General features: G+C 45.2%; 1 protein-coding gene across 1 annotated transcript in view; it reads right to left on the bottom strand.

Moving 5' to 3' along the window:
• The window catches only part of LOC134450640 (volume-regulated anion channel subunit LRRC8D-like), a 32557-nt gene extending 16560 nt beyond the window's left edge, over positions 1 to 15997 (bottom strand). The window contains exon 1 of the mRNA XM_063200525.1: positions 15182 to 15997. The gene's annotated coding sequence lies outside the window, so the exon portion shown is untranslated. The remainder of the gene's footprint in view (positions 1 to 15181) is intronic.
• Positions 15998 to 18018: the final 2021 nt, after the last annotated feature.

Raw genomic sequence — 18018 nt, 5'->3', positions numbered from 1 at the left:
TGCTTTGATGTCAACATATCATCCGTGAACAGAGACCCAGGGCCGGATTGACACATAGGCTAGATATGGCTGAAGCCTAGGGGCCCCCGCCTGCCAGGGGGCCCCTGATTGGCCAAAAGTGAAAAAGTTTCTGAATTGTGACAAAATGCAATGTCGAAAATGTATCTATTGTATTCAATACAGTTGGTAGACATTTTATCCTTACTTCCTAGCTCATAATTATGACACTGTCTATGTAAATTTGTCGCAATATTTGCCTTCCGGGGGGGGCCCAGAGCAACCTGTAGCCTAGGGGCCCCAGGCCATCTTAATCCGGCCCTGCAGAGACCAGTCAGCAGAGGGCTTTTATTCTGGATACGCAGTCAGCCAGTCAGTGCTTGGAATGTCCCCTCTTTACAACTGAGAGGTGTCGGCAGATTATGATTTTACTGTGGAATTTAACAGTGAGTTTTCACAGGATCGTGCGAGGGGAAAACATCCCTTCCCACCGCCACCACCACCCACATCTCAGTCAATGAAGAGGAAAGACTGGAATGATAGACCTCTCTGTCTGCCAATACTGCCCTACAAAGGCAAAGTGTAGTAACTACATGTTTTATCAACCCCCTGGACCTCATCCTAAGCTTCCCAACGCCCCCTGGACCTCATCCTAAGCCTTCCAACGTCCCCTGGACCTCATCCTAAGCTTCCCAACGCCCCCTGGACCTCATCCTAAGCCTTCCAACGTCCCCTTGACTTCACCATAAGCCTGCCAACGCCCCCCTTTGTACTAAAAAATAAAATAGACTAATGCCCCCCAATGCCAACTAAGCACAGCCCCCTCTCAACTGCATTCTTCTTCAACGCCCGCCTAGGAATGATAGGCCTCTCTCTCTGTCTGCCAATAGGAGGAGAATTTATACATATTAGCCAGGCACAGGCCTTTTCAGTGCTTTCCCTTTATGTTTTCACAGGATCATGCGAGGGGAAAACATCCCCTCCCCACCGCCACCGCCACCGCCACCGCCACCGCCACCGCCACCTCAGTCAATGAAGAGGAAAGACTGGAGTGATACTGTAGGCCCAGTGTTGCCAAATGTGTCTGATCAAATCCCACCCGAAAGGTGCTCAAAAACTGCCAAGAAGAGTCGCTAAATTCCGCCTGATTTCAACAAATTGCATTGATTTCTATGGGCATAAAACTGCAGAAAAAAAACACCAAATGGCCGATTTTCCCGGTTTTACCGCCCAATCTGGCAGCATTGGATAGGCCTCTCTCTCTGTCAGCCAATAAGAGGAGGGTTTATACATATTAGCCAATAAGAGGAGGATTTATACATATTAGCCAGAGACACGGCCCCACAGAGCTTTCCCTTCTGTAATTTAGCTTAATTAACTTAATTATAGATCCACTAAAAACATGTTTGCCTGACAAAGACGAGACAAGATAATCACTAGAATGCGTAGCCGCATCTAAATTGGTTAAGCCCACCATAATGAATGGACCGGCTAACTGAGAGTTAAAAGGCCAGGCTTTGGCACAGCCAATCCAGCTTGAGGCAGACTTCAATTCCATGGTACAGCACAGAACTCAACACACCATTTACTGTAATAACCACACAAAAGAATGGGAGGGGAGGGAGATGGAAGAGCAATAGGGGGAAATGATGAGGAAGATCAGTTTGTCTAGACTGCTCATGTTTACATAAATGACAAATGATAAGATAAGGAGATGAGAGAAGAGGAGAGGAGAGGAGAAGAGAGGAGAGGGGAGGAGAGGAGAGGAGAGGAGAGGAGAGGAGAGGAGAGGAGAAGAGAGGAGAGGAGAGGGGAGGAGAGGAGAGGAGAGGAGAGAGAGGAGAGGAGTGGAAAAGAATGAGTTGAGGAGGAGAAACAGTTAGCCTAGAATAGACTGCCACTATTTACATCGATAGCAAATGATAGCTGGGCACAGGGGGGTAGGAGAGGATAGGACGGGAGAAAGAAGCTGAGGAGAACAATCAATTAATTTGGACTCCCCATATTGACATACAACTCTTTAAATAGAGAGGGGGGGGAGATGAGGAGCCTGAAGCATGGAGTCAAGAGGAGGATGGTGACAGCCAGAAGAAGGGAAGAGATGAAATGAGAAAGGAGAAAGGAGAGGAGTGAAGAGAGTAGGAGGAGAGGAGGAGAAAGAGATCGCCCAGCTGCCTATATTATTTATAATTTTTTAAAGGACCGTCAAACTTGTCAAGGGACAAAAACATGGAAATAAGCCTCATGGCTATACTCTTGTATACGTTGTATTTGTCTTATCGCAAATGTTAAGTTATTAATATGTGCTGTGTGCTTTGTTAAATAAATCAACTTTTGGGGCAGTGGGTTATCTAGGCTGCCACTATTTACATCAATAGAAAACGAAGGCAGAGGAATACAGGGCAGTGGATATTAGAGGAAAGGAGAGGAGAGGCAAGACGGAGAGGGATTGGGCAATAAATAATGGAGGAAAGGAGAAGGAAGGGATGGGAGAAGGGAGGAGAGGAGAGCAGTGAAAAGAGGAGAGGAGAGGAGAGGAGAGTAGTGGAGAGTAGTGGAGAGGAGGAGAGGAGAGGAGAGGAGAGGCAAGACGGAGAGGGATTGGGCAATGAATGATAGAGGAAAGGAGAAGAGGGCATGGGAGAAGGGAGGAGAGGAGAGCAGTGAAAAGAGGAGAGAAGAGGAGAGGAAATAAGGGAGGTGAACGATAGCTGAAAGGAGTGGGGGGGACAGGAGAAGAGAGGAGAGGAGAGGAGAGGAGAAGAGAGGAGAGGAGAGGATAGGAGAGGAGAGGAGAGAAAAGAGGAGAGGAGAGGCAAGACGGAGAGGGATTGGGCAATGAATGATAGAGGAAAGGAGAAGAGGGCATGGGAGAAGGGAGGAGAGGAGAGCAGTGAAAAGAGGAGAGGAGAGGCAAAAAGAGAGGTGAATGATAGCGGAAAGGAGTGGAGGGGACAGGAGGGGATAGGAGGAGAGGAGAAGAGGAGAGCAGTGACAAGAAGTGAGGAGAGGAGAGGAGAGGAGAGGAGAGGAGAGGAGAGGAGAGGAGAGGAGAGGAGAGGAGAGGAGAGGAGAGAAGAAGAGAGAGGTGGTGGTGAGGAGGAGAATGGGTTAATCTACACTGCCCATATTACAAGTGATAGCAGAGGAACAGAGATGGGGGGAGAGGAGGGAACAGGAGACGGAAGGAGAGGAGGGGATGATGAGAGGAGAAGGGAGGAGAGGAGAGTAGAGCAGTGAAGAGAGGAGAGGAGAGGAGGAGAATGAGTTTAGTCTAGACTGCCCATATTGACATGGATAGCAAATGTTCTGGGCTGTGCGTTGCGTTGTGCGTCTCAGTGGTGGTCTGTGGTGAGGCCATATGCCCGTCTGCTCATCAGCTTCACAGAAACATCTGTGTCTGAGGCTCCCCAGCGCCTCTCTTGTGGTACGCCACGCCTCCACCAATCAAAGCCCTGTGGTGTGGTACGCCGTCGCCATAAAAGCACGGCAAATTAGGCCCTCAAAAGTTTACTGCAGGACACACAGACAGACATCAGACATTGGTTGTAGCTGCCTACGTAGAGCTCCAAGTCCAAATTGGCCACTGTTTCAGAGTCCAAGGCCGTACGTATCCGTTTACCGTTCAGTCCTGCTCTGCCTCTGCGTGGCACACACACAGGGTATGAGTTACACATACAGTAGAGTATGAGTTGCATTGTTTTGTTTCCTGTTTGTACTATGTTGTTGTGACTGAGTAAACAACGTTTCAGATTTTTGACCTGAATCTGTCCCGATACTTCACTGTGAAGCCGAAGCGACCGGGGGTTGCTGTGAGCGTCATAAACAAAAGACTAAGTCAGGTCCCAGGAAAAGAAAAAAAATGTCTGAGTCATTTTGCGGCTCATTATCGAGGGAAAACACTCATCTTTTGTCCGGAGTCTCTTGGCCACATCCGCTGTCCATTTAGCCATCGCAGCGCAGGACACCACGGAACAGATTGAAACATGATCAATCGCGGCTTTGTGACCAGCGTCACTAAAATGAACACTGATTGACATTGTGTGAGGGCGCGGCGCGCAGGCTTGAACAGTGAGCATCGTGCGCAGGGGGGGACAAAGGGGTATGTTGTCCCAGGCTCAAGGAGATACGGGGCCCAGAATTGGGTCCCCATTGCATTGTATGTGTTGGGTAGGGGACAACTTTGTCCCGGGCCCAGCAAAAGCTGTCAGTGGTCCTGATCGTGCGTACCCACATTCAACCCGCTCTTGAAATCCCAGACCTATCCCAAAAGAATGCTGCCTGCTCATTCTGCTTGTTTGGTTTGATGTTATGTAAGGGTTTGTGAGAAATGAGAGGGAAATATTTGAACTAATGGATTTAAGTAATTTACTTGAGATTATTTTAGACAGAGAAAGAGAAGAGAGGGGAAGTCATCTGTTCATTACGTTTACTTTTGATGGGTTTTATAATATATCTGGTATGTTAGCTATGTTTTGTTATGGTAAATGTAAGGTTAACTGCGTATTGTCTTCTTTTTTATCATTCAGTATAGATTTTACAGCTAGGGCGCACTACAATTTCAAATCTTGTGCATAACCTGAGGCACTGCCTTGAACTTGGCTGTTACAAGCCATGACAAACAATTTGTGTCTACACTTCTTTACAGTAGTGTGCTTTCCAAGGCATCTTGGAACTATTCTCCAGCATAGCCTGCTACACACTAGCCAGGCTGTGCCCTACTAGTGACGCCACACCTTCAGCGTTGCCTCTAATCAGGCCAAGAACAATACAAACACGATTCAGAGCTCCCGAAGTGGGAGGAGTTCCCGTATTTTCGGGAACTCAGAAAGTACTTGCATTGCTCTTGACCTGACTAGTTGCAACGCTGAATGTGTTGCGTCACTAGGAGGGCGCAGCCTGGCTACAGTATATTGTTACAGCCCTACTACCCAGATGCATTGTGGGATAGTGTCCAGTCCAGTGCTCCATGCTGTTACAGTGCGGTATTGTACTGCAGTAGCCTCTGCACCGCAGGCCTACTCTCATTAATATTGATGGGAAACCCTGCTCACTATCCGGGACCACTCATGGGGGGTCCGTCTGTGGCAGAGAAGGAGAGCACTCATGGGGGGGCCGGTCTGGGGCAGAGAACGAGACCACTCATGGGGGGTCCGTCTGTGGCAGAGAAGGAGAGCACTCATGGGGGGGCCGGTCTGGGGCAGAGAACGAGAGGGGTGACTTATCGGGCTCAGCATCTACTGAACTCAGGCCCGCCGACAGGGGGGGACAAAGGGGTATGTTGTCCCGGGCCCATGGAGATAGAGGGCCCAGAATTGGGACCCCATTACATTGTATGTATTGGGTAGGGGGGCCCTTTCAAATTACTTTGTCTCGGGCCCAGCAAAAGCTGTCAGCGGCCAGTACTGAAAAGATGCCAGTGGAACAGGAAGACAGGATACTGACAAATAGAAACTGCAGAGAGAGAACCGAGAGGAAGATGAGGCAAAGAAAGAAAGAAAGAAAGACAGACAGAAAGAAAGAAAGAAAGAAAGAAAGAAAGAAAGAAAGAAAGAAAGAAAGAAAGAAAGAAAGACACTATTACGTAACTCACTCGACAAATAGAAACTGCAGAGAAAGAACTGAGAGGAAGACGAGGCAAAGAAAGAAAGAAAGACAGAAAGAAAGAAAGAAAGAAAGAAAGAAAGAAAGAAAGAAAGAAGGGCACACTATTAACTTACTTGGCAAATGGAAACTGCAGAGAACAGACAAGGGAACGACAAGTAACGACAAGAGAAAGACAAGGGACAAAGAAAGAAAGACAGACAGACAGACAGACAGACAGACAGACAGACAGAAAGAAAGAAAGAAAGAAAGAAAGAAAGAAAGAAAGAAAGAAAGAAAGAAAGAAAGAAAGAGAGAAAGAGAGATGTTGCTGATGTGCAGTAAAGCTTCCCTATATAAACCTCTCTAGACAGGACCTCATGTGCTCGTGTCTGCTCCTGCCAGTCAGCTGCAAAGTCTTTTCCTCTTTCAGATCTGTCTGCCATACAAGACAACTCACACACACACACGCGTGCGCGCGCACACACACACACACACACACACACACACACACACACACACACACACACACACACACACACACACACACACACACACACACACACACACTCTCTTTTCCTCTTTCAGATCTGTCTGCCATACAAGACAACACACACACACACACACACACACACACACACTCACACACACACACACACACACACACACACACACACACACACACACACACACACACACACACACACACACACACACACACACACACACACTCGTAGTCTTTTCCTCTTTCAGATCTGCCTGCCAAACAAGACATCTGAAAGTGAAACTCCTTTACGTCAGGATCTTCTTTCTTTATTAAAGTCTGATGCCCTCACTACTGGTCTGCACATCACACACAGAAACGAGACATGGGATCATCTCAGACACACACACACAAACACTCTCTCTCTCTCTCACACACACACACACACACACAAACTCTCTCTCATACACACACACACACACAAACACTCTCTCTCTCTCTCACACACACACACACACACACATACACACACACACACACACACACACACACACACACACACACACACACACACACACACAAACACACAGATACACATAGACACGCAAACTCTCTCTCATACACACACATTCACGCGCACACACGCGCGCACACGCGCGCACACACACACACACACACACACACACACACACACACACACACACACACACACACGAGTAGCCCGCACAGCATGCTGGGCTGGGTTAGTCATGTGAGGGCTCTCATGCCATTCTTTCCAGACTGACTAGGGGGGCGGGCGTGGGGGGGCGGGTTACAACAATGACAACGGTAGCACACACACCCAGTCAGTCACTCAGTGTGAGGCCCAGAACACCGAGTCATTCTGAGAAGTCAACTAGGAGAATTTATACAGGCATGACTTTGTGCCAAGTGTACGTGCGCGTGCATGGTTGTTTAATACACCGTTACACAAAGGAATTTATACGCAATCTCCTCTGTTTGTGTGAGTGTGTGTGTGTGAAACAGCATATGTGTGTGTGTGTGTGTGTTTTTTTGGCCACACACCGTTGATTACCCTGAGGAAGAATTCATTCGCAATCTCCTGTTTCACTCTACGTGTGTGTGTGTGTGTGTGTGTGTGTGTGTGTGTGTGTGTGTGTGTGTGTGTGTGTGTGTGTGTGTGTGTGTGTGTGTGTGTGTGTGTGTATTTGTGTGTGTGTGTGTGTGCGCGCGTGTGTGTGTGAGGAAAGAACTAACTGCATGTGGAAATCATTAACATGCCAAAAGAAAAGACAGTTTGTGTGCTTACACCACAACAGAAAAATGGTGGTGGTTCACACAGGTCTACAAACTATGTTTATAGTCTATAAGTTGACTTTAATGCCAGTGGTTCATTCTTCTATACACATCTATGGGTTCGTCCATATGTGGCCCTATGTACAGAACATCTGTTATTATAACCTTACTGTCTCCAAAATGGCAATGGCTGACTCTTAATCAGTTACTTAAAGGGGTACAAAGTAGGATTGAAAAGTTAATTATCTTCCCGAGTCAGACGATGCTTAAATGACTTTCCCGACCACTTTCGCAGTACACTGTCAGAAATTCCCAAAAAGTACACGTTACTTTTTCTTGATTTACCCAAACTAGCATTGTGGGGGGGGAAACTTCCCTTAAGAAAACATACCGCAGGACTAGGAGACATATTCATGTATCGACTGTTGGTGCACTGGGATGAAAAATATTAAACCGTGAGATTTCTTGTGACAGTGTAGATTTTTGAGACAGGCATGTCGTCGAGCACCACACAATCTGTAGAGCGTGGCTGTAGCCTCTTACTGCAGATGGGCCCGTCGATGGGCCTATTCACTCTACTGAAAACACTCAACTACATCATAACAGCATTTATGACAATGTCTTCAGTTTCCGATTAAGACTTGGTCATTACCAGTTTTGTGAAAGCAAAGTTATAACAAAGGCTCTGCACTAAGTGGGCAGATTCTCTGTAATGCCATAACAATAATGTCATGATGTAGTAGTTGAGTTTTGTCAGCAGAGTGAAAAGGGCTACTGGCACGCCCACCTGCACAAAGAGGTTCAGCCTATCTACATATGTGCCCAATGTGGTTATTTAAAGGCAGTGGTTCATGCACAGAAACCTATACACTAGGGGTGTAAAATAATAATCGATATGAATCGGATTTAATCGAATCGCATCGTATCGTGGGGCATTCTTAACCCCTTAAGACGCTGCTTCATAAATTTGTTGTTACCAGTATGGTAATGACCAAGTTGTGGTGCATTACTAAAGGGCCTGTGTTGTGTCATAGTATTCTAGTGCTATGGTAGTTACATTTCAATGACTATTACCGCGTGCCACTGGAGGTACGGCGCGCATTAAGGGGCTATGTATCAAAAATAATCAAATCGCTGGCCCCTGCCCAATACCCTGGCTGTTAATTATGCAACATAATTGAAGTGGAACAGTAATTGGACAAAAAATTCAATCGAATCATATCATATCGTGGGGAATTCTTAAGTATTGAAAATAATTGAATCGGTGCCTTTAAAAATCAGTTTCGAATCGGATCGTCATGGAGGCTCTCCTACTATACACCCATGATATTTTGCAGTGATAATGTAAAACTTAGGACCAAGTACATTATCGAAGAGTTCAAAAGAAAAAAAATAACCGCCCACTTACGGTATAAAAAAACATATTTTGAATTGTTAATCAATCCTATGTTTACCAGCAACTTGAAGCTGTGCAGGGATCCAAAAACTCTTGTACTAGTGAGGCGTGTTTAACCTCTTAACGCAGACCCTTTGTTATAATCGTATCACCTAAATGGAAATGACCAAGTCTTTATCGGTGACCTAATGATAAGACTCTTTGCATTGTCATAGCAATGTTGTTATGATGTAGTTGAGTGGGCCTATCTGTAGTAAGAGCAGAGATTCTTTAAGTATATAGAGATATGCCAACATAATAGGTTTCTATGGGCACCTAACGTGAACAGGTTCCGGTCTGCCTAAAGGGGCGTGTCATAATACTCCTAGCATTGAATAGAACAGTCCTTAGGTCTGCCTAGGTCTGCCTAAAGGGGGATCAGAGACAGTTTAAATGTTAGAATAGAAAATCTTTGGGGGGATTTCCCCCCCTCCCCCAATAATAGAACCCGGAAACAATGGGCCAATGGAACCTCTCTCTTATCTACTCTCTCTGGTAAGAGGCTACTTCAACTCTTGAACTGATCTGGTTGATTATGGAACTGAATGTATCACTGTTCTATAGAGTCTGTCATAACCTGCCAGTGTTGAATGAACACTATCAAATGTACTCTGTATGACTGCATTCTTTTTAATGACCTTTGAGGGGGGGGGGGTATCCCATTAGCACTGAGCTCCCCATTAGCCTGAGAAGCGAGAGGCTGAAACAAAAGGCTTCAACCCACAAAATCAACATGACAATCGGATCCCACAGGCCTGACGTGACCCCCGGGGCCAACACAGACCCAGCGACGCCCTGACATGTACTTTTCCACTGTGGATCCAGTCTGCCTGTCTCTCTCTGAGGATTGCCACTCACCAAGGCAGGTGTAGGGATAGGGATAGGGAGGAGGTGGTGCTAAAGCACCTGCCCCTTTGCTCTACTTGACAAAAATGCCCTTTTTGAAAGTATTTTGTCACAGTGTACTGTGTGGTTCATGTTGACATCATAATCTACAAATGCTTCACGATCAAAAGCATATGACAATAATGCACCAATATAATATATAGAGCTTGAAAGTCCCGCCCCTTAGTTTTGCATTTCACGGGACCTAAGCTGACCATCTAACAACATGGTAGCGAATAAATATCTGATCTCAGTCATTATATGCGCTGGGCTACAAATATGCTGTTTAAGAGGCTAGATAAAGTTTATTCATGAATTCATAATTATCAATGTTTTGTTCCGAGGCCGTCTGCGAAAAATGTGAAGAAACACAGCTTTCTAAAAAGTTTGGGGATTCGTACAAAAAATTAAACAAAAATATCAGAAACAACATATGTGGAGCTCGTGGCACAACTCGAAGGGGATCGAATTTAATCGATTTTAATACCGCCATTGGATTACATGCTACGATTTTCGGCTAAAAACGCAGTTGAGGTCCCATGAAATCTGGGGAAGTGACGCCACTTTCAAGCTCTATAGCTTCTATAGCCTGGCAGCCGGAAGTTCAACATGCCCCCCACCACCCCTCATCAGAACCTGCCCCTCAAAATGTCTGTGCACGCCACTGCACCAAGGTCATATTCGTGTTAGTAAAAGGGGTTTACATGTGAGCAACTTCTCTTCCTTTTGGGAGCTCCTAAAAGTCCTCTAGTCTCCAAGAAAGTCCAAAAAGTGCAGTTGTTTAATATGGCTCCAGGAAGAGGTTGATTGCTGTCCATCAACCCATTCATGTTGGATGCTGCGTAGCGCAACATTGACATTTTTCATTAGAAAATGTTGGAATGTTAGTGAACAGGTTCTAATGTAAGATGAGAGCCTCAGCTTTTGAATGCAAAATGGCTCAGGCATTTCTTTTTACAGCTATTTAGGCATACTCTATATGTAATGGGTTAAAAGTCTCTGATGGCAGTCTATTAGGGATGGTACAAACCGCACCGAAAACCGAAACCGTACAATTCACACACATACCGAACCGAACCGAGCAATCCGTGGCAAACCGCAATTCATGTACTGCCCAGAAAAATATGTAAAACAGAGATTCTAGGAGTATCTTATCCAGTCTCTCTGATTAAAACATTAGCCTATGAGACCAGTCAGAGGATGACACAATTAAAATCACACCATTTTCACATTATAAGCCTATACAAACCATATGTAGGATATTTAGTGATAAGTCCAATTCTATTAGCCAATTGAAAGAGGGCATTTGGAACGCTCAGACAGCGCACATCAGCTGACGACAGTTTAAGTTCAAGCACAAGAGGCAGTTGTTCTCAGACACATGCAAAACGTCAAATTCAACTTGTCCATCATCACTTTATAACTGCAGTTATATAAATATTGTATAATATTCCCAGTGCACCATTTATCATGAACTAAAAAAAAGAACCGTAGAGAACCGAAAACCGTGACCTTGACACCGTGATATGAACCGAACCGTGAATTTTGTGAACCGTACCACCCCTACAGTCTATGGGTTCTTTTCAGTATCCTAACTCCCACCCTCCCTTGACGTCATTGATGACAGACGTTTCATTCAATATCTTGCAAAAGTGCAATTCAAAGGTCATGTTCTCATCTCCAATTGGGATGTTGAAGGGGAAAAAGTACCTCAGAAGTTTACAGTATGTGGCTATCGTTTTCTCCATTCACGGAGGCAGGGCGTTAGCTATAAGCGCGAAGCCACAAGTACAGGTGGAGGACAGGAGTTAGGATAATGGAGTGTACCCTATGGGCTGTACGTAGCTGTGCTAGCCTGGGGCATCAACTTTATATATTACAAGGACCAGCTATTCTGACTCCCATAGGTGCCGAAAGGGGGATGCAGTGGTGCATTTGCATCCCCACTATTGGGCTCCCTAAATGAGGCTTTCTCAACTTTTACTGCAGACAAATGAGTGGAGTGCAGCAGCAGTAACATTGTTAAGAAACAAAGAACGAAGACAAAAATGCACCACCACTTTGAAACTCATTCCGTCGCCCTTGCTGACTCCAACTGCTCCCTTCTTTTCCAGAGTTTTCAAAACTCATAACAACTGAAAGTGTACAAACAAAAGACAGAATGTTGTCACAACAGAATTTGGGTATAAAAATTAGTCAAAATGACAAGACGGAATATCTGCCCACGGTTAGGCCTACTTCCGTAGCACTCACAGAAGTGGTGCTTTCTAAACAATGTACTCAAAACCAACGTTTCGACCAACATGGTCTTCGTGGGGTATACTCAGAATCTCCTCACATATTTGCAACTGAACAGTTTCACCAAGCATATGCTACCGTTGCATTGTTTGCCTTTGTTTTCATAGTTGTTTGTTATGTTTACAACATGTTTACCACTACTACTAACTACTACTACTACTACTATTACTACTACTATTATTACTACTACTACTACTACTACTAGTACTATTATTACGACTATTATTACTACTACTACTACCAGAGATTCTTTAAGTATATAGAGATATGCCACTGTAATAGGTTGCTATGGGCACCTAACATGACCAGGTTCCGGTCTGCCTAAAGGGGCGTGTCATAATGCTCCTACATTGAATAGAACAGTCCTTAGGTCTGCTTAAGTCTGCCTAAAGGGGGCAATAATAGAACCAGGAAACAATGGGCCAATGGAACCTCTCTCTCTCTACTCTCTCTGCTACTACTACTACTACTACTACTACTACAACTATGTTTACTAAGAGCCACAATGAGAATCCTCCACAATGAGGTAAGCTTTATGCAATTCTGTTGTTTACACTGTGCTGTGTCACGATGACGGTGGGGTGTCTCCATTGCAACTGTCTTCCGCCACTGTTGTATAGAGTTAGCCTGGGCGAAAGCCGACTGTTGACTCCGTCAAACAGTCTGGCGAAAGCTAAGAGGAATTCGTCTCCGTGGAGGGTGGGAGATGGTCAGATCTTACTCTGCCATTTCAATTAATTGGAGTGCCGAATTCAAATTAAAACCCATATTGTGCTTTAGTAGCGATATAGTGTCGTAAAAGCATACAAATAACAAAACAAAAGTGTGAATAGTGTTACCATAACCAATCAGTAACAGACTTTGCAGTTGAGTTCTGCGACACCTCTCTCAGCTGTTCGCTGGTTGGCTAAACAGTGAGCGAACCGAGCAAGGAGGGATTCGCCAGACTAGGTGCGGAGCCAAAATCTTTCGGTCGAGTACATAGGATGGCGTTGCTAGGCTAGTATAGAATGTGAGTATGGAAACAAAGCAAGATACAAGTCTGAATCTGGGATTACACGTGAAGACTGTTGTATGGCAATTTCTCAGCCTTTCACTTGATTCAAGGTGGATAAACTACTGTATGCTCAATGGCTTAAGGCGGATGGGAGTGGGAAAGGATCTGCACACTGCTTGCAAAAGACTTAATTTATTGGGAGCAACGTTTCGATCATTCGATCTTCGATGCCTGAAGAAGATCGAATGATCGAAACGTTGCTCCCAATAAATTAAGTCTTTTGCAAGCAGTGTGCAGATCCTTTCCCGCTCCTACATGTGACAGTTTTTTGATCTGGCACCTGCTGATGCTTTTTTGCTGGATGTGCGCACTTTCCACTACACTTTAAGGCGGATGGGAAACCTTTTCACGATGGCCTCAATGGCTGCAATACAGTTCTAGAGACATAGGTTCCACTAGCTGGCTTAAGAGAACAAAAGCACACATGTTTGTATAGAATGTGAGTATGGAAATAAAGAAAAATCAAAGCATAACTCTGGGATTATACCTGAAGACTGTTATATGGCTGCTATAATTTTTCAGTGGCATAAGAGAACAAAAGCAGGGGGCGCTGTGGTGCAGCGTGCTAAGCCCCCCCACACTTGGGCATGCCAAGGGGACCCCGGTTCGAGTCCGGACGGGGTCATTTCCCAACCCTACCCCATCTCTCTCCACACTCACTTCCTGTCGCACCTTCACTGTCCTATCCGAAATAAAGGTCCAAAAAGCCCATAAAAATATCTTTAAAAATATATATGAGAACAAAAGCAACACGCCCTCTACAGTTCATGTGTCCCATCTGAGGTTGCTTTGGCAGCGTTACACTGTGGCATAAAGATTTCCTATACGTACAAGGGGTGGAGTCACACCCCACACCACAATTGTGCAGCACCTCCATCTCAACATGTCATGGACCATGTCACTAGTACAACAACAACAGACCTCATCCCATCCGTAGGTCAGAGAAGTCGTTCTTAATCTTTACCCAACCAAGAAGACACTGGTTAAATTAGTACAATATGAAAGACGTGTGTGCCAGACCCTCTTTCGTTCATGGGTAACCTTGTTCAACCTCAATCTGGTTATTTATTTTTTTTCTAAACAAAGTAGGTCACACGCTGATGAGCATGATGCAAAAATGATTCCCATTTGTCAACGGCCCAAACAACACACCCTAACAGGCACCACACGGGGCCAATGGGAGGCCTGTGTGCACCCATGCGGACTATATTGACACTCGGCCCGCCATATGTCTCGGCATAGTTGGGATGGGGGTTTGTGACGGATGATGGGGATTGGTCACAGCTGCCATAGGATATGCCCTATGAATGCAATATATTGGGCAACCTTTACGGAAACAACATGACTCACTAAGGTTAGGTCAGTGTTAGGTTCAAACGTGTTAGATTTTTTTTTTTTTGCTCTTGTACACATAGCCTACCACAAAAGATTCAGGATTTCTGAATAGGCTATGGGTGGCATTCTTATCATCTTCAGATGTCCATGTGATCATCAATGGAGTGAAACAGTGAGGCTGTACGAATAACAGAATAGGGATACAAAAGAACTAGGCTATACACAAACTAATTCCTACGCTGACAGTGTCTTTCTGTAGGCCTATATCATTTCATCAAGACTTAAGACTATCTGTTTAAAACGGTGTGGCAACAAGGTGTCTTCTTCCCTGAACCCATCCACCATACCACAGACCTGAACTTTTCATACAGCCAGCAGGCAATACCTATTGCAGTAGCCTAATAACAGCAGCAAAACACTATGCCAGTCCATACACGCTTCATTGACATCTGTTGCGATGTGTCTGTGCGCAGTCAGAACAATGGCATTCTCTATGCTGCTGATGCTCTGACTGCAGTAGTAGGATAAGCAAGTTTCATTGTCGGCTACAGCTACTGCGACCACCTACGACCAAAAGTGCTGAGGCCATGTTGCAAGTAGCCTGAATAGTTACTATGATGCAGTGAAACCCCGTTTGAAGACGGCACGGCATACCGGTTGTGAAACTAGCTGAGCTGAAAACTCAACAGGAAAAGCTCAGATGTTGTGAAAGCCTGACAGGGTTTCGCTACTATGGGGTCCAACGCGCAACACACAGGCTAGTACAGTATATCCAATTCAATCATGATAGGAAACACCATAGAATACTTACTGTATTGTTAGCCGGCATCTACATACACACACACCACGAGCTGCTACAGTCACCCCACACAGTGTAACGATACTATGGCCCACACGGGGTTTAAGGGAAATGCCCGGCCATGGACACCATTGTTGTTATTATGTTATGGTTATTGTCTTCAAGATCCACTCCGGGATTCGACAGCCGTCAACTGTGGTCCGTGTTTCAGGCTGCTACGGTAGAAAGCATCAGCGCCATTGTGGTCCAGCGCCGTGTTTACAGTGCGCGTGAAAGAAAGTAGGCTCGAGCCCTTGTGACACAGCATTTCTGTGGAACAGTTCGACCATCAGTGGACATTCAGATTATTTTAAAACCCTCGTCGCCGCGTCGCTCGCATGCTTCTTCGGTCAAAAGAAATTCGGCGTGTGTGATCTATTTACATCCGCCTTCGTGTCTCCCAAGTTTTCCTCTTCTGCAGTAGGTGAGCAAACTGCGAATAATTTAGGCGTTTTCATCAACCGGCGAGAACAGCCCTGAGACAAATACACAAGCGCATGTTCGTGCGTAATCGTGCGCTATTTCCCCGCCGATCGTCGTTCGGTGTTCTATGTCGCAGTAGTAACTATCTGCTGTCCCATTTTAGTAGCTAGACATGCTGCCTGCTTGCTGTACAGCGTTGTGCTGTGCTGTGTGCTCTGCTGTAGCTGTACTGTGCGGCCGCCCGGTACAGAGATAACCAGTCTGCACCAGTTTTCCTAACAATCTGCCAGCTGCGCCTCGCTCGCTCACACACACACACAGAGATGACATGTGATGGATATGGACCATAAAGAAAGGGGGGAACGAGATTAAAACAAACATAGCCAGCCTACCTCAAACCACCGTGGTCATTTTCCAGACAAATTCATCCGTGTTGCTCTGACTGACAGCCTCTGTTTTGATCGTATTCCGAGTAAGGTGAGGACTGAGGAGGAGAAGGTTGTAGGCTATACGGAGCCACAGTTTATTCCAGTTTATTGTAGGGAACAGGAAGTGGGCAGAGGGCGGCGCTGAAGAAGTTTCTCAAAAGTATGAGGCGCGTTTGTACCTGCCGGCGGGTCCGGACAGAGGTCAGATTGGAAACTGGAGCTGAGATAGCGCGTAATAGTAATTTGGGTGTTGGCGTAACCTGTCACCCCCATGAGAAAGTAAGTCAGACAACCTATTAATGTATCACTGGGGTGATCTTTGCCCCAGGCATAGACGTTGGCTTCTTGGTTCTATTGACGAAATGAAGTAAGATATCTACCTTGGCCTGCTTTTGTCAGTGACGTGTTTAGCCTTACCTCCCTCAATAGACCATTAGGCCTACATAGGCCTACTGCTATGAAATAATGTTTGTCTATTCTGTAAACATGGTGGCTACCTTCGGGGTAGCAGATGGCACAGGGAGTTCACAGACAATGAAAGTTTCAAAATTAGACATTTCCTAGGCCTACAACACAAGTTGGAAAAAACCTCCCACTCAAGTTGGCAACAATGTAACTAACGTTGTACTATGTACGCAACTATGTAACTAACAACTATTCCATAGAGTGGTGTAGTAGTCTACGTAGAACGCAGGTATACACAGTACCCACTTCTAAATTTCAGGGATTTCACAATATCCCACCTAAAATGGATTGATCCATTATTTAGAACAGCATAAATATATACAGTATACCCACTTCAAAAAAATCTCAAATATACAGTATACCCGCCACAAAAAAGTAGACTACACCACTGTTGTACTATGTAAGTTAGCAACTATGTAACTAACAACTATTCCCCAATCCATACTTGTCACCTGGTTGGCCGGCCCGGCTGCCACCACTAAGACAGTGTTGGTCACATAAACACTGGTGCATAGTGGCAGAGCCAGGAACATGCACGCAGGGGGAAGACCCAGGCAACATTTTTTAACCCATTAAAACACAGCGTTATAAATTAGTTGTTACCTGAATGGCAATGACAGAGTCGTAGGGCATTACTAAAGGCCCTGTGTTATGTCATAGTAGAGTAGTAATTAACCTTTCAATGACTATTAGCCCCTTAATACACGCCGTACCTCCTGTGGAACGCTGTAATAGACATTGAAAGTTAACTACTATAGTACTACACTACTATGACAGTGCACGGGGCCTTTAGTAATACATTACGACTTGGTCATTGCCATTCTGGTAACAGCTAATTCATAATGCCATGTCTTAAAGGGTTAATTACTATTACAGCGTGCCTCAGATCAGATGATAGGCTACAGCACACATTATGGGGCTGCACTGTACTGTACAACCACCTGGCACTGGTATACAAACCCAAAGACATACAAAATAGATATGTCAATGTTATACAAACCTACATACGTTGGCGCCTCGTCTATGAACATCGGAACGGCAATACAGGTGTTCTTGGTACATCCTATGCTGTTTCAGTAGCCTACACCGATCAACATGGAGTCCAGCATATGGCAGCGAGTAAGAAGATTAGTAGGGCCTGGTCGGTCGTTTCTTGTTCATCCATCCGGGATACTTGTCAGTAAGATGCACACACACACGTGTGCCTTCTAGCCAGTGCTTTAAATGGTAAAACTTGGTAACACTTTATTTTAGGGATACATCTATTAGCACTAATACATACAATGTGCCTGTATAAGTAACTTGTAAGACATGTACAAAGCAAACTCAAACATTTGTTAGGCATGTATTCGCAAATATGTTGTTCATGCACAATAAGGGATTTATTACCAATTTAACCTTAGTAAGGACCTAGTAGGCCTTAGCGTTTGCTTAGTACATGCCTTACAAGTTACTTATGCAGGCATTAACATTGTATGTATTAAATGCCAAAAG

Source organism: Engraulis encrasicolus, chromosome 6, assembly GCF_034702125.1.
Source record: "Engraulis encrasicolus isolate BLACKSEA-1 chromosome 6, IST_EnEncr_1.0, whole genome shotgun sequence".
NCBI lineage: Eukaryota > Metazoa > Chordata > Actinopteri > Clupeiformes > Engraulidae > Engraulis > Engraulis encrasicolus.
Note: the sequence above shows the minus strand (reverse complement) of the source record. Positions and strands in the feature narration are given on the sequence as shown.